Below are 26,923 nucleotides of genomic sequence, written 5' to 3' on the forward strand. Positions count from 1 at the left end.
ATAAAGTATATATATTCTTGATCAGGGAGAAATTCTAAGACGATATAAGCATGTCCGTCTGTCTGTCTGTTGTAATCACGCTACAGCCTTCAATAATGGCACTATCGTCCCGAAATTTGGCACAGATATTTTTTTATCTTAGGTCTGTTATGGGCTAAATGTTTTATAATTATTAGAAAAACATGTACTAAGGTACGCATTAGAAAAAGGCGCATTAGAAAAACATCATGGATGATGAAAGCCTTTTTAAAAAATTTTAGTTAACATAAACCTTGGATTCAATCACGAAATTACATGATCCAATCAAGTTTTTAATTGATATTTCTTCGACCAATAAAATATATTAATTAGAAATACAAAATACACTTGTTTAAAAAATTACTTAATTTTTCAGCACTTTAAAATAGTTTTTTATTAAGTTTAATTCAACATATAATTAATTTTGGTCGAAAACTCTATTAATTTTTTAATTGAAGCCATCAATAATTTATTGTATTTTTTTATACCCACCACATCGAAATATCGATTTCCGACTATATAAAGTATATATATTCTTGATCAGGGAGAAATTCTAAGACGATATAAGCATGTCCGTCTGTCTGTCTGTTGTAATCACGCTACAGCCTTCAATAATGGCACTATAGTCCCGAAATTTGGCACAGATTAGTTTTTTGTTTGCAGGCAGGTCAAGTTCGAAGATGGGCTATATCGGTCCAAGTGTTGATATAGTCCCCATATAAACCGACCTCCCGATTTGGGGTCTTGGGCCTATAAAAACCGTAGTTTTTATCAGATTTGCCTGAAATTGGAAATCCAGAGGTATTTTGTGTCGAAAATGGTCCGTATCGGTCCATGTTTTGGTATAGCCCCCATATAGACCGATCTCGCGATTTTGCTTCTTAGGCGTCTAGAAACAGTATTTTCTATCCAATTTGTCTGAAATTGGAAATATAGAGATATTTGAGGACCATAAAAAGGTGTGCCGAAAATGGTGCCCATCGGTCCATGTTTTGGTATAGCCCCCATATAGACCGATATCCCGATTTTGCTTCTAGGGCTTCTAGAAACTATATTTACCATCCGATTTGCCTGAAATTGGAAATCTAGAGGTATTTGAGGACCATAAAAAGGTGTGCCGAAAATGGTGCTCATCGGTCCATGTTTTGATATAGGCCCCATAGAGACTGATCTCCCGATTTTGCTTCTTGGGCTGGAAACTATATTTTCTATCCGATTTTCCTGAAATTGAAAATCTAGAGTTCTTTTGGGACCACAAAAAGGTGTGCCGAAAATGGTGCTCATTTTTTGGTATAGCCCCCATATAGACTGATCTCTCGATTTTTACTTCTTGGGCGTCTAGAGAATATATTTTCTAGCCGATTTGTTTGAAATTGAAAATCTGGAGGTATTTTAAGATCACAAATATGTGAGTAGCAAATGGTGCATATCGGTCCATGTTTTGGTGTAGCCCCCATATACACCGATCTCCCGGCTTTATTTCTTGGGCTTCTAGAATCCATAGTTTTTATCCGATTTGCTGGAAATTTTGACAAAAGAAATTTTAGACAAAAGAAATTTCCTTTTCTTATAAAGTATTTTCGTTTATTCAACGATTGTATCTAAAATTTGGGTCAAAAGAAAACTTTGCTTGTCTTAAATTACGTTTCTTTCAGGGTATAGCAGGCGCACTGATCATGAAAATTGCTTCAAACTGAAAGTAAAATTTCCAGATTTTACTCATCGTATTTAAATAATGGCGGAAAAAATCTACATATTTAAGATTTTAAATCAAGGCGTAATTTCATCATATACATGATATGTTTATAATTTCTCTAAAACTCAAACAAAATTGGTTCTCATAAATCCAGAATCTGATCTGGTCTTCATAGGTGGAATCTTTAAAGTTTGTCTTCGGGAACTGACTTGCTTGGGAGAAGATTTGTCATCAAACCCCCTACAATTCTATATATTATCAAGTAACCCACTACGACGAAGAGTTTTCAAAGTAAACTATCATATTTGATTCATGGTGGTGGGTATTTAAAATTCGGCCCGGCCGAATTTACTGCTTTATATACTTGTTTTTATTTATTTTAATCATTCTTTCATACTTCAAACATTATTGAGTCAAAATTTAACTAATTTTTTTTTTAAAGAAAATTATATTTTTAATTGAAAATATTTTTGTTTATTTAATTAAAATCTTAATTAGGACAATTAATTAAAAATATAATATTTTTCCACCACTGTATGAACTAACTTTATTTTCTATTTTAAATAAAAAGATAATTGTAAAAGTTTATTTTTTTAACGATTTTTTATTCGCATGAAAAAAACGGAGGGACGTTACAAACCGAATGATACCCTCAATATACACACTCCAACGAAGGAGATTGTACAAAGAAAATTGTAAGATGTTTAAATGCTTATTATTTGGTCGGTTGTGTATATTTCCATGATTTGAATAAAGTATAAGGCGATGTTCCAGAGGGCGTGTGTTACAAATGATTCAACGGTTTGGTGGAAATCATAAAATATTTATTACCAACATGCATACATAAGTTTATGGTGGCGTATGATTATTGTGTTGTGTGGAGGCTATTGCTAACAAACACCCACATTCATACGTCACGGTGTACACTGTACATGTACGCTACTCAACGATGACGATGACAAAGATGGGTGGTGTTACAAGAGATCATAAATTCGTTGACGAGATGACTTGTACAAATAACACTGTATATATGGGATATGTGAGTAGTATACTGTTAGACAATTGAAGAAGAAGAAGAAGAGTAAGAGAGTAAGTACATATCTTCAGGCAACTATAACAAAGAGTACTAAAGGCATATTCGTGTGTGTGTGCGTGTGAGCGCGTGTATGTTTACTTCATTATTATGGTGATATAAATGTATGACCATACACATATATTAATGCAATGTTATGTGGTATGCTGCGCTATGTTGTTGGTAATTTATGAGCTATGCACTTTACAAATAATTTTACTTTACTCATAATTTAGTTGTAAGCATTAAAGCTAAATAAAGTTGTGTAACTATTTTGCTTGCGGAAGAGAGGCGTACAAAAGGGTGTTTTGATATACAACCTCAGTCATTATGGTATTTAATGCTCTTTGAAGGATATAAGAACATTGTACATTGTTTTCGGAGGCAAATCGATCACATATTTTATGTGACATAAATCATAAAACTAAATGTGAAGAAAATAAATATCATTACTGTAGTAAGCATTTGTAGACAAAACTACAAGAGTAGTTTAAGAAGAGAAAAATTGTAAAACTCTTCAGACCCCAAGGTGTTTAGATGGATGATCGTTTTGGAAATTCCATATATAACCTCATCAACATCCTTTTCTAAAAGTGAATCGAAAACCAATCATCAGAATAAATTCGTAGTAGTACTAAGAAACTTTTGAAAATATGTTAGTACACACAAAAAAAATTTTCTGATTGAATCACGAAATTAATTTTTAATTGAAATGTCTTCAATCACAGAAATGACAGTATCAATTAAAATATTAATTGAAGGTCAATTAAAATGTTAATTGATCCAATTAAAAAATTAAATGATACTATTATTTTTGTGATTGATTTTTGTTTCAATTAAAAAATTTATTGAATCAATTAAATTTTTAATTGAATATTTTTTAAAACTCAATTAAAATTTTAATTGGAAAAATGTTCGTGATTTTTTTTGTGTGCAGAGTATGCCCTACGATGAAACATAATATGTTTGAACGAACAATACAAACAATATTTTTTTTTGGATTTTTTTTTGTGTGCCCTACGATGAAACATAATATGTTTGAACGAACAATACAAACAATATTTTTTTTTTGGACCAATCCTGAAAATATATATGCTTGAAGGAAAATGTGTTTGGGGTATATGGTACAGAATCGATTTTTTTGGAGGGTGCGGATCTCCAGCATTTAAATATGAACAAATCTCTTGTTTCTCGTACGATTGATGGGCTAAAGATCCAGAAAATGCAAGAGCTCACCGATGCACAAAAATTGTTAAACCGGAGAGAGTCAAGCACTTCCTTTGCTTGCACGCAAGTCGCCTGTTACCGAATTTGTTTTTTTTTTCGTTCTAAAGTGAGCAGTTTATGAACAAACAATATGCTCGGATTTGCTTGCCAAAGAGGTCAGCTTAAAATGTACACCTTCGATTGGGCACCAGAAATTCAGCCCGTGCCCCGGTGGTAACGGTGTGGACTGCCGTAACGGCCGGTGATTGCTCCCCAATCATCAACAGTGGAGTCCAAATAAATGCCAAATATTATCGGGAAAATGTCCTAACGTCAGTATTGAAGCCATGGGCAAACAAATATTTCGGACGCATACTATGGACACTATCGCACAAAACATGAGTCAACCAAGAATGGCTTAAAGAAACGGTTCTTATCACAATGGACTGAATAGTCTAAGTGAGCCTGAATCTTTATCGGGCTGTCACTTTAACCTAACCTAACCTAACCTATCACAATGGTCACCAAAATAGGATAGGATTGAGATTGAGGTTGACAATAAAATGTACCAAAGTGTCGATCGTAAAACAACGCTTCACTGAACATGGGCCAAAAATACCTCAAGGTCACTTTTGTACAGCGAGTGATGACTCTGTCGGGCGTTTGAAAGCCATAATTTGTGCCAAAGGTATCCAATTCCAGCCAGAGCCACTTTCATGTACCACATGATGGCTTTGTCAGCTGTTTGAAATCCATAATTCGTGCCAATGATACCTAATTCGAACAAATCTGAATTTTTTGCATTGAAACAATGCAAAGAAAAAAAAAAAAGAAAACTTTGCTAACATATCAGCCACCATGTATAGATCTGTGATTTATTGTAGCTCCTTATATAAATCGCTCTCCAGATCCGTGTGTGTATCCAACCACTCTCTGATTCAGTTTCGTTAAAAGACAACGTTAAAAAATGAATTTTTATTTACAATTGAAAAATGAAAATTCAGACGATTCTAATATAGATACGGAATTTGATAGACCCCCCCACCATATGCCAATTTCAGAATTTGTTGTTTGGCACTGCCCTCTTTGGACTGCAATTCACCTAAAATTATCGCCAATTCACCTAAAATTATCGGTTATGTCCTTGACAGAGAGGATCGCATAAATTATTTTATATCTAATATAAGCAGATTTGACACCATTTTATACTCATAAATTTCCTTAAAGATTAAAGCGAATTATAACAAGTATATACGGCCGTAAGTTCGGCCAGGCCGAAGCTTATGTACCCTCCACCATGGATTGCGTAGAAACTTCTTCTAAACACTGCCATCCACAATCGAATTACTTAAGTTGCGGTAAAGCTTGCCGATGGCAAGGTATCTTAAAACCTCCTGACACCGTCTTCTAAATTCTATGTAAGTCCATATATATTAAATCAAAAGAGATCGATCAAACACGTATATAATTCAGTTTGACAAAATATTCTATTGACATAAAATTTTGACAAAATTTTCTATAGAAATAAAATTTTAACAAAATTTTCTATAGAAATAAAATTTTAAAAAAAAATTTATAGAAATAAAATTTTGACAAAATTTTCTTTAGAAATAAAATTTTGACAAAATTTTCTTTAGAAATAAAATTTTGACAAAATTTTCCACAAAAATAAAATATTAACAAAAATTTTTTATAGAAATAAAATTCTAACAAAATTTTCTATAGAACTAAAATTTTGACAAAATTTTCTATAGAAATAAAATTTTGACAAAATTTTCTATAGAAATACAATTTTGACAAAATTTTCTATAGAAATAAAATTTTGGTAGATTATTTTTGGCTCGAGTGGCAACCATGATTATAAACCGAATAAAATTTTAACAAAACTTTCTATAGAAAAAAATTTTTCAAACAAATTTTTATAGAAATAAAATTTTGACAAAATTTGTATAGAAATAAAATTTTAACAAAATTTTCTATAGAAATAAAATTTTGACAAAATTTTCTATAGAAATAAAATTTTGACAAAATTTTCTATAGAAATAAAATTTTGACAAATTTTTCTATAGAAATAAAATTTTGACAAAATTTTCTATAGAAATAAAATTTTGACAAATTTTTCTATAGAAATAAAATTTTGACAAAATTTTCTATAGAACTAAGATTTTTACAACATTTTCTATAGAAATAAAATTTTGACAAAATTTTCTATAGAACTAATATTTTTACAACATTTTCTATAGAAATAAAATTTTGACAAAATTTTTATAGAAATAAAATTTTGACAAAATTTTCTATAGAAATAAAATTTTGGTAGATTATTTTTGGCTCGAGTGGCAACCATGATTATAAACCGAATAAAATTTTAACAAAATTTTCTATAGAAATAAAATTTTCAAACAAATGTTTATAGAAATAAAATTTTAACAAAATTTTCTTTAGAAATAAAATTTTGACAAAATTTTCTTTAGAAATAAAATTTTGACAAAATTTTCTCTAGAAATAAAATTTTGACAAAATTTTCAACAGAAATAAAATTTTGACAAAATTTTCAACAGAAATAAAATTTTAACAAAAATGTTCTATAGAAATAAAATTTTAACAAAATTTTATATAGAAATAAAATGTTGACAAAATTTTCTATTCAAATAAAATTTTGACAAAATTTTCTATAGAAATACAATTTTGACAAAATTTTCTATAGAAATAAAATTTTGGTAGATTATTTTTGGCACGAGTGGCAACCATGATTATAAACCGAATAAAATTTTAACAAAATTTTCTATAGAAATAAAATTTTCAAACAAATTTTTATAGAAATAAAATTTTCACAAAATTTTCTTTAGAAATAAAATTTTGACAAAATTTTCAACAGAAATAAAATTTTAACAAAAATTTTCTATAGAAATAAAATTTTAACAAAATTTTCTATAGAAATAAAATGTTGACAAAATTTTCTAAAGAAATAAAATTTTGACAAAATTTTCTATAGAACTAAAATTTTGACAACATTTTCTATAGAAATAAAATTTTGAAAAAAATATTCTATAGAAATAAAATTTTGGTAGATTATTTTTGGCTCGAGTGGCAACCATGATTATGAACCGATATGGACCCATTTTTGTGCGATTGGAGATCGGCTATATATAACTATAGACCGATATGGACCAATTTTGGTATGGTTGTTAGCGGCCATATACTAACACCACGTTCCAAATTTGAACCGGATCGGATGAATTTTGATCCTCCAAGAGGCTCCGGAGGCCAAATCTGGGGATCGGTTTATATGGGGGCTATATATAATAATGGACCGAAGTAGACCACTTTTTGCATGGTTGTTACAAACCATATACTAACACCATGTACCAAATTTCAGCAAGATCGGATGAAATTTGCTTCTCTTTGAGGCTTCGCAAGCCAAATCTTGGGGTCGGTTTATATGGGGGCTATATATAATTATGGACAGATGTGGACCAATTTTTGCATGGTTGTTAGAGACCATATACCAACACCATGTACCAAATTTCAGCCAGATCGGATGAAATGTGCTTATGTTAGAGGCTCCACAAGCCAAATCTGAGGGTCCCTTTATATGGGGGCTATACGTAAAAGTGGACCGATATGGCCCATTTGCAATACCATCCGTCCTACATCAATAACAACTACTTGAGCCAAGTTTCAAGTCGATAGCTTGTTTCGTTCGGAAGTTAGCGTGATTTCAACAGACGGACGGACGGACATGCTCAGATCGACTCAGAATTTCACCACGACCCAGAATATACTTATACTTTATGGGGTCTTAGAGCAATATTTCGATGTGTTACAAACGGAATGACAAAGTTAATACACCCCCATCCTATGGTGGAGGGTATAAAAATAAAAAAATTAATTTACGCTTGCCAATTTCAGAATTTAATTTAGGGCCTATCTTATCTAAGACAACCTTATGACTTAAATGAATGATAAGCTTGCGATAATTCGGTCCTTTTTTATAAAAATTCTTTGTTAAGATTTTTGATTATTTCTTAAATTTGTTGTCCACTATTTCATTAAAATTTTTTAACAAATAAATAAAAATAAAATGTAGAAATAAACAGAGGGTTTACGTCTGTTGTTTTATAAAAAATGTTATGAAAGTTTAATCTAAAACACAGACGTAAACCTTCTCTTTGGTCCTACATTTTGTTTTCGTTTATTAGTTAAAAAATTTTATTTGAAAAATACATTTAACAATTAATCAAAATTCGTAAAAACGAATTTTTATCAAAAAGGACCGAAATAAATGATGTTGGTTGGTGTGCTTACCTCACAAGTATTTTCTCATAGGGTCATTTTTATTTGAAGAAATTTTTATTCAATATATTTGATCATAATTCAACTATATTTACTATATTATTATTATTTTTTTTTTTTTCAAATACGCCTGTGAATCATCAACAATTAGTTATATTACACACTATACTTGTTGAATTTTCTAGATAAAAAATTTCTTAGAATAATTTTATGATTGCAATATTAATTTATTAACAATTTTAATAAATTGCACGATCCATTTATTTTTTTTTTATGAAAATGTCTTTCTATTTCATGGGAATAATATGCGTGTACAATTTTCACTTTATTTATTTAATCTTGTTGTTGAAAAATATCATTTGATAATTTTTATGATAGATGACAAAACACACACACACACAAACGGTTTCTGAGCTTGATCTGAATTTGTTCACTTTCTAAATAAGACTGAATCCCTTGGCCTAAATCCATAGAGTATTTATAAGAATACAAAAAAAGTGTTATTTGTATCTTGTGTGAAGTGACATCATTTGCACTTTGCAAATATTTCTCATTGACTATGACAGAAATAGTAAAATTATTTTAGTTTGTAATCAAGAATTGATATTATAAACTTGGACAATACAAAAAAAAAAAAAACAAAAACGAAAAAGAAAGAGATCCTCTTACAGTTGATATTGGCAATAGTAGATAAGACACAAGAATATTTTAGTTGTATGAAATCATAGCACTTTTATTCTAACCGCTATTCTCATAATTTCATTATTATTATTCTTATTCTAGTATCTATAATCAAAACATCCATTTGTTAGGTATGTAATATAAATATGTACTATTTATCACAGAATTATAGCATAGTACACAAAAAATAACTGAATTACTAGCTTTGCGTACTAATTTTCTATTGTTATGTATGGTTTATTTTTACATTTTTTAAAAATGCAATTGCCGGTTATGACGATTTTTCCGGAAAAAAAGTGAAGATTTTTCCTGAAATTTTGTGGAATCAGTTTTCGAAACACCTGAATGGAATTCGGTCTGCTTGAGATGAAGATAAAATATCGAAATAAGACATCAGAAGTCAGTCGATCTAACTTCCAACCAACAAAAATCTACTTATATTTTTTAACCAAAACTCTAAGTTGTTTTTTTTTTTTTCAATTTTTTATTCCTACTTCATCACTTCTCTGTATCTGACATTAACAAAATATAATGTTACAAAAATTCTTTGAAAATTTTAATAACTTAAAAATTTAGGATTTTTTTTTATTTAAGCGAAATCAAGGGCCACTGGTCATTTGGACAGTGGCCCTTGATTTCGATAAATGACAGAATTATTACTGTTTGGTAGATTTGATGGAATTCATGATGCTTTGATAGATTTTGCAGAATATTCCTCCCCAACTAAGAGGTGCTTCACAAATTTTTTGTAGAACTAAAATTTTTAAAAAATTTTCAATAGCTATAATATTTTGACAATAATTTTATAAAAATAAAATTTGGACAACATTTTCTATAGAAATAAAATTTTGACAACATTTTCTATAGAAATAAAATTTTGGCAAAATTTTCTATAGAAATAAAATTTTCACAAAATTTTCTTTAGAAATGAAATTTTGAATAAACTTTCTATGGAAATAAAATTTTGACAAAATTTGCTATAGAAATAAAATTTTTACAAAATTTTCTATAGTATAAAATTTTGACAAAATTTTCTTTAGAAACGAAATTTTGAATAAACTTTCTATGGAAATAAAATTTTGACAATATTTTCTATAGAAATACAATTTTGACAAAATTTTCTATAGAAATAAAATTTTGACAAAATTTTTTATAGAAATAAAATGTTGACAAAATTTTCTATAGAAATAAAATTTTCACAAAATTTTCTATAGAAATAAAATTTTGACAACATTTTCTATAGAAATAAAATTCTGACAAAATTTTCTAAAGAAATAAAATTTTTACAAAATTTTCTTTAGAAATGAAATTTTGAATAAATTTTCTATGGAAATAAAATTTTGACAAAATTTGCTATAGAAATAAAATTTTTACAAAATTTTCTATAGTAGTAAAATTTTGACAAAATTTTCTATAGAAATAAAATTTTGACAAAATTTTCTATAGAAATAAAATTTTGACAAAATTTTCTATAGAAATAAAATTTTGACAAAATTTTCTATAGAAATAAAATTTTGAGAACATTTTCTATAGAAATAAAATTTTGACAAAATTTTCTATAGAAATAAAATTTTGACATAATTTCTATAGAAATAAAATTTTGACATTTTCTATAGAAATAAAATTTTGACAAAATTTTCTATAGAAATAAAATTTTGAATTCTATAGAAAATATTGTCAAAATTTTATTTCTATAGAAAATTTTGTCAAAATTTTATTTCTATAGAAAATTTTCTTATAGAAATAAAATTTTGAATTCTATAGAAAATCTTGTCAAAATTTTATTTCTATAGAAAATTTTGTCAAAATTTTATTTCTATAGAAAATTTTCTTAAAATTTTATTTCTATAGAAAATTTTGTCAAAATTTTATTTCTATAGAAAATTTTGTATAGAAATACAATTTTGAAAAAATTTTCTATAGAAATAAAATTTTCATAACATTTTCGATAGAAATAAAATTTTGACAAAAATTTTCTATAGAAATAAAATTTTGACAAAATTTTCTTTAGAAACGAAATTTTGAATAAACTTTCTATGGAAATAAAATTTTGACAATATTTTCTATAGAAATAAAATTTTGACAAAATTTTCTATAGAAATAAAATTTTGACAAAATTTTTTATAGAAATAAAATGTTGACAAAATTTTCTATAGAAATAAAATTTTCACAAAATTTTCTATAGAAATAAAATTTTGACAACATTTTCTATAGAAATAAAATTCTGACAAAATTTTCTAAAGAAATAAAATTTTTACAAAATTTTCTTTAGAAATGAAATTTTGAATAAATTTTCTATGGAAATAAAATTTTGACAAAATTTGCTATAGAAATAAAATTTTTACAAAATTTTCTATAGTAGTAAAATTTTGACAAAATTTTCTATAGAAATAAAATTTTGACAAAATTTTCTATAGAAATAAAATTTTGACAAAATTTTCTATAGAAATAAAATTTTGAGAACATTTTCTATAGAAATAAAATTTTGACAAAATTTTCTATAGAAATAAAATTTTGACATAATTTCTATAGAAATAAAATTTTGACATTTTCTATAGAAATAAAATTTTGACAAAATTTTCTATAGAAATAAAATTTTGAATTCTATAGAAAATATTGTCAAAATTTTATTTCTATAGAAAATTTTGTCAAAATTTTATTTCTATAGAAAATTTTCTTATAGAAATAAAATTTTGAATTCTATAGAAAATCTTGTCAAAATTTTATTTCTATAGAAAATTTTGTCAAAATTTTATTTCTATAGAAAATTTTCTTAAAATTTTATTTCTATAGAAAATTTTGTCAAAATTTTATTTCTATAGAAAATTTTGTATAGAAATACAATTTTGAAAAAATTTTCTATAGAAATAAAATTTTCATAACATTTTCGATAGAAATAAAATTTTGACAAAAATTTTCTATAGAAATAAAATTTTGACAAAATTTTCTACAGAAATAAAATTTTGACAAAATTTTCTATAGAAATAAAATTTTGACAAAATTTTCTATAGAAATAAAATTTTTACAAAGTTTTCTATAGAAATAAAATTTTGACAAAATTTTCTATAAAAATAAAATTTTGACAAAATGTTCTATAAAAATAAAATTTTGACAAAATTTTCTATAAAAATAAAATTTTGACAAAATTTTCTATAAAAATAAAATTTTGACAAAATTTTCTTTAGAAATGAAATTTTGACAAAATTTTCTTTAGAAATGAAATTTTGAATAAACTTTCTATGGGAATAAAATTTTGACAAAATTTTCTATAGAAATAAAATTTTGACAAAATTTTCTTTAGAAATGAAATTTTGAATAAACTTTCTACGGAAATAAAATTTTGACAAAATTTGCTATAGAAATAAAATTTTTACAAAATTTTCTATAGTAGTAAAATTTTGACAAAATTTTCTATAGAAATAAAATTTTGACAAAACCTGCTATAGAAATAAAATTTTCACAAAATTTTCTAAAATTTTGACAAAATTTTCGATAGAAATAAAATTTTGACAAAATTTTCTATAGAAATAAAATTTTGACAAAATTTTCTATAGAAATAAAATTTTGAATAAACTTTCTATGGAAATAAAATTCTGACAACATTTTCTATAGAAATAAAATTTTGACAAAATTTGCTATAGAAATTAAATTTTGACAAAACTTTCTACAGAAATAAAATTTTGACAAAATTTTCTATAGAAATAAAATTTTGACAAAATTTTCTATGGAAATAAAATTTTGACAAAATTTTGACAAAAATTGAAATTAAAATATTGACAAAATTTTCTACAGAAATAAAATCTTGACAAAATTTTCTATAGAAATAAAATTTTGACAAAATTTTCTATAGAAATAAATTTTTGACAAAATTTTCTATAGAAATAAAATTTTGACAAAATTTGCTATAGAAATAAAATGTTGACGAAATTTTCAATAGAAATAAAATTTTGACAAAATCTTCTATAAAAATAAAATTTTGACAAAATTTTCTATAGATATAAAATTTTGACAAAATTGTCTATAGAAATAAAATTTTGACAAAATTTTCTACCGAAATAAACTCTTGACAAATTTTCTATAGAAATATAAATTTGACAAAGTTTGCTATAGAAATAAAATTTTGAATAAACTTTCTATGGAAATAAAATTTTGACAAAATTTTCTATAGAAATAAAATTTTGACAAAACCTGCTATAGAAATTAAATTTTCACAAATTTTTCTATAGTAGTAAAATTTTGACAAAATTTTGACAAAATTTGCTATAGAAATAAAATTTTCACAAAATTTTCAATAGAAATAAAATTTTGACAAAATCTTCTATAAAAATAAAATATTGACAAATTTTTCTACAGAAATAAAATTTTGACAACATTTTCTATAGAAATACAATTTTGACAACATTTTTTATAGAAATAAAATTTTGACAAAATTTTCTATAGAAATAAAATTTTGACAAAATTTTCTATAGAAATAAAATTTTGACAACATTTTTTATAGAAATAAAATTTTGACAAAATTATCTATAGAAATGAAATTTTGACAAAATTTTCTATAGAAATAAAATTTTGACAAAATTTTCTATAGAAATAAAATTTTGACAAAATATCCTATAGAAAAATCATTTTGTTAAAAAAGATTAAACCGATTTCGCGAAAAATCCCCACAAAAATCCCCAAGTCTCCAACTCAAAAATTTCGTCCCCATTCACGAAAATTGGGGGAAAATCCCCAATAATGGCAACACTGGATGGGTTATTTCCTATATTAATTTTTACAATTTTAATTCTTTTTACAAAATATCGGTTTCATAATATTCTTACACTTTTTCCCATCTATTCGAATTGAAGAGAATTTCGTAAAGTTGATTTGAAATTTAAAATTCACTTGACATGGCAGGCATATAATTTATGATCCAGAGCTATTCTGCATGCCATAATAGATAGCAAAACGATTAGCTACCGGAAATTATGACAGTTTTTAGAGTCGAACTGTCTGCAGATGACATTAGTGTTAATGGCCAACACTGTTGATAAATAAACAAAGGCCAGGAACCGACTGTCTCCCCCTCTCACTCTATTATCGTGATTAATGGGCCCAATTGTGATTAACACCAAACAGTGGCAGTGGCGACAACACCATAAACTCAGTAAACAAAAGTCTATGGTTGCGATTCGTAGCCCCGTTTATGATTAATCGCCTTGGTTTATGCTTGAAATAGTTCTCTTAAATTATAGCCATAAAAACAATATATAGCCAATGAAAAGTGATTAGACTCATTATTATTGATGATCGATTGTTGTTGGTAGAGGGAAAGAGGGTATGGTTTGGACAACAAAAAATCTCCTGGAAATGAAAATTGATAACAACTTCGCCAATATCTTAAGTATCATCCTCTTGGCTTTTTTTTTGGGAATTTATCTGCCAAATGTAGGAAGAAGTTGAAATTATTAATTGCCTAAATGACTGTTGTTGACAATGAGAAATTTTGGACAAGTCCACAAAAACCATAATGGTCTTGTTAAACAAAACGAAACACTGGGAGGGTAAAAGTTAATAGGAAATTGAAGTATCGAGGTGGTTTCCCTTCTTAATTAAATGGAAGTTGTAGTGAATATGAACGATATCCGATCTTTAAAAAAAGTGCTAATTTTAGTTAAACTTGAGTTATTTGATATACTTATATGCTCGCTTTTATATGGCAAAGAAAATTTCCTACACATAAAAAAGTAAAGTAAGAATAAAGTACCTCTTACGAAAATTGAACTAAATTATACTCCACATTTTGAGATTTCCACAAAGCGTTTTTAAAGTCAGGAAAATTGAGTGTCATATTGTACTTTTTAAATACAACTCATGAAATTACCCCCTAATAAAGGAAAACATGAACTAAAAATAAAGAACAAAATCATTGGCACCAAATCATGACCATTTGAACCATACTGTAGTTTATTCGTACTATTTTTTTTTTTGGAGGGAATCGTACGAAAATTTTTTTTTTGGGTTAATTCATATCGAATTTATGTGTACAGTCATTGAAATTTATACCCACATTTAGTTCATAAAATGTAAGAAATACATAGCAAAAAGACTGGACTGTGGAAAATTTCGAAAAAATGATAAAATTTAATTACAAAAAAATATAATTTTTTTTTGCAATAAAAATAAGTTAAATTTAGCGTTAGTTTAACTACGAATTTGTTCAGTGTATTTTGCTTCAAAACTTCTGGATGTTCGTTTGGTCAATTATGACTTTTGGTGTTAAGATGGCCTGTGATCTAGCTATGTTGCCTTGAAGGTTTTGTCTCATTAATATCAATCATACGCACACTTTGGATACAATAAATTTATATCAATTATATGCTCTACGGAATCAATACTTCCTTTGCAGAATTTCGCAAAATAGCCAAATTTAACTACAAAAAAATATTTTTTTTTGCAATTAAAATAAGTTAAGTTTAGCGTTAGTTTAACTACGGATTTTTTCAGTGTATTTTGTCTCAAAACTTCCGCGGTTCATTGGTTATATTATGGCTTTGGAATTAAGAGGTTTTTAACCTAGATCTCAAAATTTCCGCGGTTCATTGGTTAAATTATGGCTTTGGAATTAAGAGGTTTCTAACCTAGCTATGTTGCCTTGAAAGTTTTGTCTCATTAATATCAATCATACGCACACTTTGGATACAGTAAATTTATATCAATTATACGCTCTACGGAGTCAATACTTCCTTTGCAGAATTTCGAAAAATAGTTAAATTTAACTACAAAAAAATATTTTTTGCAATTAAAATAAGTTAAGTTTAGCGTTAGTTTAACTACGACTTTTTTCAGTGTATTTTGTCTCAAAATTTCCGCGGTTCATTGGTTAAATTATGGCTTTGGAATTAAGAGGTTTCTAACCTAGCTATGTTGTCTTGAAGGTTTTTGTTCTCATTAATATCAATCATACGCACACTTTGGATGCAATAAATTTATATCAATTATACGCTCTACGGAATCAATACTTCCTTTGCAGAATTTCGAAAAATAGTCAAATTCAACTACAAAAAATATTTTTTTGCAATTAAAATAAGTTAAGATTAGCGTTAGTTCAACTACGAATTTTTTCAGTGTATTTTGCTTCAAAACTTTTGGCTGTTCGTTGGTAAATTATGATTTTGGAGTTAAGATGGCCTGTGATCTAGCTATGTTGCCTTGAAAGTTTTGTCTCATTAATATCAATCATACGCACACTTTGGATACAGTAAATGTATATCAATTATACGCTCTACGGAGTCAATACTTCTTTTGCAGAATTTCGAAAAATAGTTAAATTTAACTACAAAAAAACATTTTTTTGCAATTAAAATAAGTTAAGTTTAGTGTTAGTTTAACTACGGATTTTTTCAGTGTAATTTGTCTCAAAATTTCCGCGGTTCATTGGTTAAATTATGGCTTTGGAATTAAGAGGTTTCTAACCTAGCTATGTTGTCTTGAAGGTTTTTGTTCTCATTAATATCAATCATACGCACACTTTGGATGCAATAAATTTATATCAATTATACGCTCTACGGAATCAATACTTCCTTTGCAGAATTTCGATAAATAGTCAAATTTAACTACAAAACAAAAAATATTTTTTTTTGCAATTAAAATAAGTTAAGTTAAGCGTTAGTTCAACTACGAATTTTTTCAGTGTATTTTGCTTCAAAACTTCTGGCTGTTCGTTGGTAAATTATGATTTTGGAGTTATGATGGCCTGTGATCTAGCTATGTTGCCTTGAAGGTTTTTTCTCATTAATATCAATTATACGCACACTTTGGATACAATAAATTTATATCAATTATACGCTCTACGGAATCAATACTTCTTTCGCAGAATTTCGAAATTTAGTCAAATTTAACTACAAAAAATATTTTTTTTTGCAATCAAAATAAGTTAAGTTTGTATTTGTCTCAAAAATATTTTGTCTCAAAATTTCTGCGATTCATTGGTTAAATTATGGCTTTGAAATTAAGAGGTTTCTAACCTCGCTATGTCGTCTTGAAGATTTTGTCTCATTAATATCAATCATACGCACACTTTGGATACAATAAATTTATATCAATTATACGCTCTACGGAATCAATACTTCCTTTGGATTTTTGATTATGCATGAGTTTCCTCAGTCCTGTGATTAACTTTGATTTGCGACACATGATCTCTTGGGTGTTTGTAGTGGAACTCAACATCGACACGAGATGAGAATTCTTTATTTTTTGGGAGTAAACTTTTCGTTAACTCTTATATATGACAATTTAATATTCCCATTTACGTTTATAGTCATATTGTCTTTAAGATTTCCAATCCAATTAATATCGATCATACGCACCCTTCTATGGAACCAAAATTTCCTTTAGATTTTTTAATAAATTGAGTTTCTACTCAGATTTATTTACAAATAGGTGGATTATCAAAGGTAGTGGTTTAATATTTAGGGAAATATATCTTTTGTCGGCACGAAAAGATTTTTTTCTTACAGGAGGAATCTTGAATTTGATGCTTTTAAATAGCAATTGAATATTTCCATTTAATATCCAAATTTCAGGCGGTTCTGTGGCTCAAATATGTGTTTGGAATTAAGGCAGCTTCTACCTTTGTCAGTTGAAAGATTTTGTCTAATTAATATCGATCATACGCATAATTTGAATTAAATTTTTTTTTATCAATTATACGCTCCACAGAACCAAAAATTCTTTTTGGATTTTTTATTTTCGTTAATTCTTATATATGGCAATTGAATATTTCCATTTTACTTTAAAATTTACACAGAATTTACACAGAAGATTCTGTCGTTCAAATGTGGGTTTCAAATTAAGGCGGCTACTATCGTAGTCATATTGTCTTTAAGATTTTATCTAATTAATATCGATCATACGCACCCTTTGTACCCAATAAATGTATACTAATTATACGTTCTATGGAACCAAAATTTCCTTTAGATTTTTTAATAAATTGAGTTTCTACTCAGATTTATTTACAAATAGGTGGATCATCGAAGGTAGTGATTTAATAGGGAAATATGTCTTTTGTCGGCACGAAAAGACTTTTTTAAGGAGGAATCTTGTCTTTGATGCTTTTAAATAGCAATTGAATATTTCCATTTAAATCCAAATTTCAGGCGGTTCTATGGTTCAAATATGTGTTTGGAATTAAGGCAGCTTCTACGTTTGTCAGTTGAAAGATGTTGTCTAATTAATATCGATCATACGCATAATTTGAACTCAAAAAATGTGTATCAATTATACGCTCCACAGAACCAAAAGTTCCTTTGGATTTTTTTTATTAAGATGAGTTTCTCCTCGTTGAAGCTTTTATAGTCAATCAAACCTCTGTGGTTTACTTTAAAAAGCTGGAGCCTAGATTGAGTTTCTGTGATTGTGATTGATTAAGGAAATATGAAACTCAAATTCGCCGCAAAATGTTTCCTTGGGCTTTTATGCGGAAACTCCTCTTTGCCGCATTTTTTTATAGCAACTGAATATCCTTAAATGTTTTGTCTAATTAATATCGATCATACGCACTCTTTGGAAACAATAAATTTATATCAATTATACGCTCTACTGTATCAAAAGTTTCTTGGTTTCTACTCTGATTAACTTACAAATGGTGGGATCATCGAAGGAACTGATTGAACAGGGAAATCTTTTTTTTTTGTCGCTACGAAAACATTTTTTTTCTTTTGAGAGAAAACTTGTCTTTGATGCTTTTAAATAGCAATTGAATATTTCCATTTAATATCCAAATTTCAGGCGGTTCTGTGGTTCAAATACGTGTTTGGAATTAAGGCAGCTTCTACCTTTGTCAGTTAAAAGATTTTGTCTAATTAATATCGATCATACGCATAATTTGAACTCAAGAAATTTGTATCAATTATACGCTCCACAGAGCCAAAAGTTCCTTTGGATTTTTTATTAAGCTGAATTTCTCCTCGTTGAGGCTTTTACAGTCAATCAAACCTCTGTGGTTTGTTTGATTAAAAAGCTGAAGCCTAGATTGAGGATTATGGAAATATGGAACTCAAATTCGCCACAGAATGTTGCCTTGGGCTTTTATGCGGAAACTCCTCTTTGCCGCATTTTTTATAGCAATTGAATATCCTTAAATGTTTTGTCTAATTAATATCGATCATATGCACCCTTTGGAAACAATAAATTTATATCAATTATACGCTCCACAGAACCAAAAGTGGAATTTGGAATTTTAATTAAGTTGAGTTTCTCCTCTTCGAGATTTTTAATATCAATTAAACATATGTGGTTTACTTGAAACTATCTGAAGCTACCTGGAGATTGAGATCCTGTGATTATGATTGATTAAGGAAACATAGACTTTTAGGTTTTTTGTAGTAGATTTCAAAGTCGACATGAGGCGAGTCCTCTGACTTTTAGGCGAAAACCTGTCTTTGACGCTTTTATATAGCAGAATAATATCCCCAATTCAATTGAATTTCCTTCTTAAAAGGTGTTTTATAATTAGCGATCATACGCACCCTTTGTACCCAACACATTTATATCAATTATACGCACCTCAGAACAAACAGTTCATTTGGATTTTTTAATCTCAGCTTGATTCTCCCCACTGAAGCTAAAAAATTTGCTGGAGCATGGGAAGAGTTCGAGGGAGGAAACTCATTTTTGACGTATTTGAATATCAATTAAAATATCACTTAAAAACTTTCGCAGCATATATGGAGAGTCTGTGGTTCCATCTTCTTAAAATAAATCCAATTAATACCTACCCTTTGGATGCATCAAATTTCTATCAATTATACGCTCCAAGGTATCTTTAACTTCGGATTTTTGATTAAGCTTTTAAAATCATTTAAAGCTCTCTGATTTACTTTAAAAAGGTTAGAGCATCGACGATGTTACTGAGTCATCGTTTAAGGCAACAAGGACTCTTAGGTGTTTGTAGTGGATTCGGAAGAAACTTCTCGTTTTGACAACCCAATTTATTTTCAATTATTACTTCAAAATTTCGAATTGTGGCTATCGAATTGAGATGGCTGTCCTCTCAAACTGTCCAATTAAAATTGGTTATATATCGCCCTGTTTCCAACAAATTTTAAATCAATTTAAACAATTAAAAATTCGTTTAATTTTAAATTTGATATCTGTTTTTTAACAATAACCAAAAGTTCTGTTTGCTTCGGGATTCTTATAGCTTAATTGGTAGGAAATGGCCCCTCGACTGTTATAAAAAAAATAACCTTCCAGATTTAATTAAAATTTGCAGGATAAAAACGACGTTGTATAGTGAAAATATAGTACTTGGCAGGGATATTTCCTCTCAAACTGAGATAGCCACTCCTTTATAAATATTTATTTATTTCCAATTAAAACGATTTCTACAGAAATTTACATAAAAAATATTAATTATTATAATATTAATTATTATTAGTTTCTTTTTTAATTAAGACACTCCTTGACTGAATTATTTTGCATTGAAAATAATAGAAAATTTTAAATATAAAATGAATTTCATCGATATTTACGAGGAGTTCTGGTCGTAGCCATGATTTTTTTTTCAATTAACATCGTTCATACGCCCTCTTTCCCACAAATGAATTTATATCAATTATACGCTCTAGAAAACCATTGCTACAAAAACCAAAAATGCCTTTAAGATTCGATACAAGGCAAAATTTCACTTGATTTTGCAATTTTTTTTATTTTAGTTGTGAGGAAATTTCCTCTTCAAAATTTTGAAAAAACTCCCCTCCCGGAATAACTTCAAAATATCAGGATCTTAAATGGACGGTGAAAATTAGGTAGGGTGGGGGGATTTTCCCTCTAAATTGAGGCTGCCATTCCTTTGTATATGTTTCTTTAACCCTTTCACTACCGATATCCACTTAGAAGGACATTCGAAAAAGACACCAAATTTTATTTTCCCCACTTAGTTTATTATAATATTAATTATTATTATTATTATTTAACTAAGACACTCCTTGACTGAATTATTTTGCATTGAAATTAATAGAAAATTTTAAATATAAAATGAATTTCATCGATATTTACGAGGAGTTCTGGTCGTAGCCATGATTTTTTTTTTCAATTAACATCGTTCATACGCCCTCTTTTCCACAAATTAATTTATATCAATTATACGCTCTAGAGAACCATTGCTACAAAAACCAAAAATGCCTTTAAGACTCGATACAAGGCAAAATTTTACTTGATTTTGTAATTTTTATATTTTAGTTGGAAGGAAATTTCCCCTTCAAAATTTCGAAAAAAAACTCCCCTCCCCGAATTACTTCAAAATATCAGCATCATAAATGGACGGTGAAAATAAGGAGGGGTGGGGGTGCTTTTCCCCCTAACTTGAGGCTGCCGTTCCTTTGTAAATGTTTCTTTAATGTATGGCTTTAAAAAATTAATATTAATTTCAAACTGTCCATAATTTTCCTCAAAAAACTGACTGTGATTTTTTCATATTGACATCAAGAGGAAATTTACCGATTTATTTATTGCAAATTTTTCAAAATCAACAATGGAGGCCATGGGGGAAATATATCAAGAAATTCTTTGATATTTAGAAGGAATTCTGTCTTAGACATATTAACATATTGTCCAATTAATAAAATCGAACATAAGCCCACTTTCTCTCCGATGAATTTTTATTAATTATACGCTCTAGAGAACTCTTTTTATGAGAACCAAGAATTCCTTAAACATTGCATAGAAATGTGCTACTGTAATTACAATCTTCCCACGAATTTATATTTCTTCGATGAATTTATATCAATTATACGCTCTATAGAACACTTATTATAAAAACCAAGAATTCCTTTAACATAACATAGAAAATTGCTATTATAATTACAATGAGCATTTCTTTTTTTTTAAATTTTCCGCTTCCTGCATTTCGAGCTAATACTTCCCGCATATATTTAACACTTTATTTCATCCTCCCAAGTAATTGAGTGTTAACTATAAGGTGTTAAGTAGCTACATAATAGTTTTCTAATTGACATCTGCCTCTTCGATACGATTGAATTACTTTAATTTACAAATGTTCCTGTTTCTTCATTTTTGCTAAGAAATTTCCGTTTCAGCTGACTTTTAATATCAAGTCATCATAACTTTTTAATTGAAATGGTAATTGAATTGTATTGGGGGCAAAATAAAAAGTGAAATCAAAGACTTGTGCAGCTTATGAAGAAAATGTAGGATAAGCTGAAATGCTATAAAATGTAGCATTTCCATTTGCATTTGCATTTACATTTTATTTTCGTTTCCTTGTTCATTTTAGCTGTAGCTCGAGGGTTTATTTAAAACTGAATGAATAATTTCTTTTCTTAGTATCCTCTCAAAGAGAAACATCAATTAATTTACATTAGAATGCATTTTATGTTACACTTGATGTCATCCAATGTTTTCTATGGAATATTGTAATTGGGTATTTTGGAAGAACTTGATGCATTTATACAAAAAATGGGGTAGAGAGTTTAAAGATAATGCAATGCAAAATATTAAAAAAAAAAGATATAGTTCATCCTGAAATAGAATCGGCAAAAATCAATAAAACCAGGAATAATATTTAAATAAAATATTTTTATTCATTATACGCTCTAAAGTACTATCTTATACTCGAACAAATATTGTTAATAATACGCACCATGGTACTATTATTAGTTATACGTCACTATGTACCTATTGGTTAAATACAAAAAATCTTGAAATTCGCAGACATTTTCTCTAACGAAATAAAATTAAGTGAAGGTCATAGGTTTATAAAAGCTTTAAACTGAGTCAATAAAAATAAAATAATATAAGAAGACAAAAAAATTCTATTAAGAAACAAGAAAGGAAAGTCTAAAGTCAGGCGAGGCCGACTATATTATACCCTGCACCACTTTGTAGATCTAAATTTTCGATACCATATCACATCCGTCAAATGTGTTGGGTGCTATATATAAAGGTTTGTCCCAAATACATACATTTAAATATCACTCGATTTGGACAGAATTTGATAGACTTTTACAAAAATCTATAGACTCAAAATTTAAGTCGACTAATACACTAGGGTGGAACACAATGTTAGTAAAAAAAATATGGGAAACATTTAAATCTAAAGCAATTTTAAGGAAACTTCGCAAAAGCTTATTTATGATTTATCGCTCGATATATATGTATTAGAAGTTTAGGAAAATTAGAGTCATTTTTACAACTTTTCGACTAAGCAGTGGCGATTTTACAAGGAAAATGTTGGTATTTTGACCATTTTTGTCGAAATCAGAAAAACATATATATGGGAGCTATATCTAAATCTGAACCGATTTCAATCAAATTTGGCACACATGACTATACTACCAATTGTACTCCTTGTGCAAAATGTCAAGCTAATCGGGATAAAACTCTGGCTTCTGAGTCCATATAAGTGCATATCGGGCGAAAGATATATATGGAAGCTATATCTAAATCTAAACCGATTCCAACCAAATTTGGCACGCACAGCTACAATGCTAATAATACTCCCTGTGCAAAATTTCAACTAAATCAGAGTAAAAAATTGGCCTCTGTGGTCATATGAGTGTAAATCGGGCGAAAGCTATATATGGGAGCTATATCTAAATCTGAACCGATTTCAATCAAATTTGGCACACTTGACTATACTGCTAATTGTGCTCCTAGTGCAAAATTTCAACCAAATTGGGCCAAAACTCTGGCTACTAGGAACATATTAGTCCATATCGGGCGAAATATATATAGGGAAGCTATATCTAAATCTGAGCCGATTTCAATCAAATTTGGCACACATGACTATACTACCAATTGTACTCCTTGTGCAAAATTTCAAGCTAATCGGGATAAAACTCTGGCTTCTGGGTCCATATAAGTGCATATCGGGCGAAAGATATATATCGGGGCTATATCTAAATCTGAACCGATTTCAATCAAATTTTGCACACTTGACTATACGACTATACTAAGTGTTATGTTTGTACAAAATTTCAAGCAAATCGGTATAAAACTCTGGCTGCTGGGTCCATATTAGTGCATATCGGGCGAAAGATATATATGGGAGCTATATCTAAATCTGAACCGATTTCTTCCAAAATCAATAGGGTTCTATTCTGACCCAAATTAGGAACATGTGCCAAATTTGAAGGCGATTGGACTTAAATTGCGACCTAGGCTTTGATCACAAAAATGTGTTCACAGATAGACGGAGGGACGGACGGACAGACGGACATGGTTATATCGACTCATGGACCCACCCTGAGCATTATTGGCTAAGACACCATGTGTCTATCTCGACTCTTTCTGGGTGTTACAAACATATGCACTAACTTATAATATCCTGTTCCACAGTGTGGCGCAGGGTATAAAAATGCAAAGGTTATAATATAATTTACAAGGATTTCTTTCTTAGCCATAGTTTAAACAATTAATATCGTTCATACGCTCCCTTTCCCCTTAGTCCAATTAATATCAATTATACGCTCTAGAGAACCTTTTTTACAAAAACCAAAAGTTCCTTTAAGATTTGATACAAAGCAAAAATGCACTTCATTTAACAATATGTATATTTTAGTTTGGGGGAACTTCCCATTCAAAATAATAAAAAAAAGTCCACTCCCCTAAAAACTTTGGGATCGAGGTGAAAATTAGGTACTTGGAGTGGGCTTTCCCCCTGAATTGTAATTACCACTGCTTTGTATATTATCATTCATATTTATCATTTGGCTTTAAAAAATCAATACTAATTTCAAACTAACCATAATTTTCCTTCAAAACTGCTTAGTGTTGATCTTGGATTGGAATTAAATGATATCCGACTATTTTAATTTTAAAAAATAGCCTAAAATCCTCACAGGTCATAGGTTTACAAATAATATAAAAGGACAAAAAAAAATCTATTAAGAAAAAATATAATGGTTATAATATAATTTACAAGGATTTCTTTCTTAGCCATGGTTTAACCAATTAATATCGTTCATACGCTCCCTTTCCCCTTGGTCCAATTAATATCAATTATACGCTCTAGAGAACCCCTTTTTACAAAACCAAAAGTTCCTTTAAGATTTGATGCAAAGCAAAAATGCACTTCATTTAACAATTTGTATATTTTAGTTTGGGGGGAACTTCCCATTCAAAATAATAAAAAAGTCCACTCCCCTAAAAACTTTGGGATCGAGGTGAAAATTAGGTACTTGGAGTGGGCTTTCCCCCTGAATTGTAATTACCACTGCTTTGTATATTATCATTCATATTTATCATTTGGCTTTAAAAAATCAATACTAATTTCAAACTAACCATAATTTTCCTTAAAAACTGCTTAGTGTTTATCTTGGATTTGAATTAAATGATATCCGACTATTTTAATTTTAAAATATCCTAAAATCCTCACAGGTCATAGGTTTACAAAAGCTTTAAACTGAGGCAATTAAAATAATATCAGTATGAATAAAAGAAAAAAAAAAACAAAATTCTATTAAGAAAACTATAAAAATATTATTTTTATTCATTATATGCCCTGTAGCACTTCCTTACAAGCAAGCAATTGTTATCATATAATTATATAATTATGTTAATGAATTTTGTCTTTAACATTGTGGAAACAATGAACCTTAAAATGTAGGTCTCATAATCTTTCATAGTAGGCCAATTCTTGGAATAGAAAAATTAAAACATTCATGCAAGAACTTTGTATAATATGAGCACAAAATATAATGAATTTGTTGGGGCTAAAAATAAATTTCCCACTAAAATGAATAATTTAATACTTTGCAAATTTCTTATGAAATATTTCAGCGTCTGCCGTAAGATTGTTGGGATTGTTTTGTTTTTCTAACAATTTTCATTAATTTATTACTAAATTGTATTTTTAATAATTATACGCACCGTAGTACAATTACTATAATGTATACGTATATTTATTGTGCCACAGTACGTATAAGTAATAACATTTATTTTATTATAAGGAAGTGCTAATGTGGATATAATTAATAAAAAGAAAATATATTTTTATATTTCTCTTAATGGCAAATTTGGATTTTTGTTCTTCAAACAGGAAGTCTAAACGAACGACTTCAGAGTAAAATTCATTTTTACACTCGGATAATATGTACCGGAATGTACCGGAAAAAGTACGTAAATAGGTCTGTATGTTTAATAATTGCACTACGGTGCGTATAATTTATAAAAATTGCTTTATTGTAAGGCAGTAGTACAGTGCGTATAATTAATACAAATAAAATTTGTATATTTATCTTAAAGGAAAACTACTTTTGTTTTGTTTATCAAACTGATTTTTTTATAAAATTTACGACTAACGGTCATTTTCATATAGCTCCGTTAGGCTTTAATTGTCAGTGAACAAAAACTAAATTGCTGATATATTCTTTCCGGGTTAACTTTAACTGAAAAATGTTGGGTAGTTAAGTTCCTATCTGGCATATGACTGTATTAGCAGGATGACAGATATATCCTTAGAACGGCCTAAAAGTTGGTTACATAACCTTGCACTAATGGAGCTTCATGAAAATGCCGGTAAATTGTATTCAGTATGAATTATACGTACCGCAGTACAAATACAAATTATACGTATATTAATTGTACAACAGTGCGTATAATTAATAACATATTCTCTATTGTAAGGAAATACATGCACTATAGTATTACAATTATAATTAATATTACTAATTAAAATTATATAATTAATACAAATAAAATTTTTATATTCCTCTTAATGGAAATTTGTTTTTGTTCTTAAAACTGATTTTATTTTAATAGGCACCTCAGTACGACTATTATAAGTTCGCTAATTTTCCTATAGAAATACATTTTTTTAAAGAAATAAACTTTTCAGATAATTTTCTATAGAAATAAAATTTTCAGAAATATTTCTATTGAAATAAAATTTTCAGAAATATTTCTATTGAAATAAAATTTTCTATAGAAATAAAATGTTCACAAAAATTTCTATA

General features: G+C 28.1%; 1 protein-coding gene across 2 annotated transcripts in view; it reads right to left on the minus strand.

Annotated features, from left to right (window-relative positions):
* The window catches only part of rgn (regeneration), a 435,985-nt gene that overhangs the window by 166,289 nt on the left and 242,773 nt on the right, over positions 1-26,923 (minus strand). The gene's annotated exons all lie outside the window — the stretch shown is intronic.

Source organism: Haematobia irritans, chromosome 4, assembly GCF_050003625.1.
Source record: "Haematobia irritans isolate KBUSLIRL chromosome 4, ASM5000362v1, whole genome shotgun sequence".
Lineage (NCBI taxonomy): Eukaryota > Metazoa > Arthropoda > Insecta > Diptera > Muscidae > Haematobia > Haematobia irritans.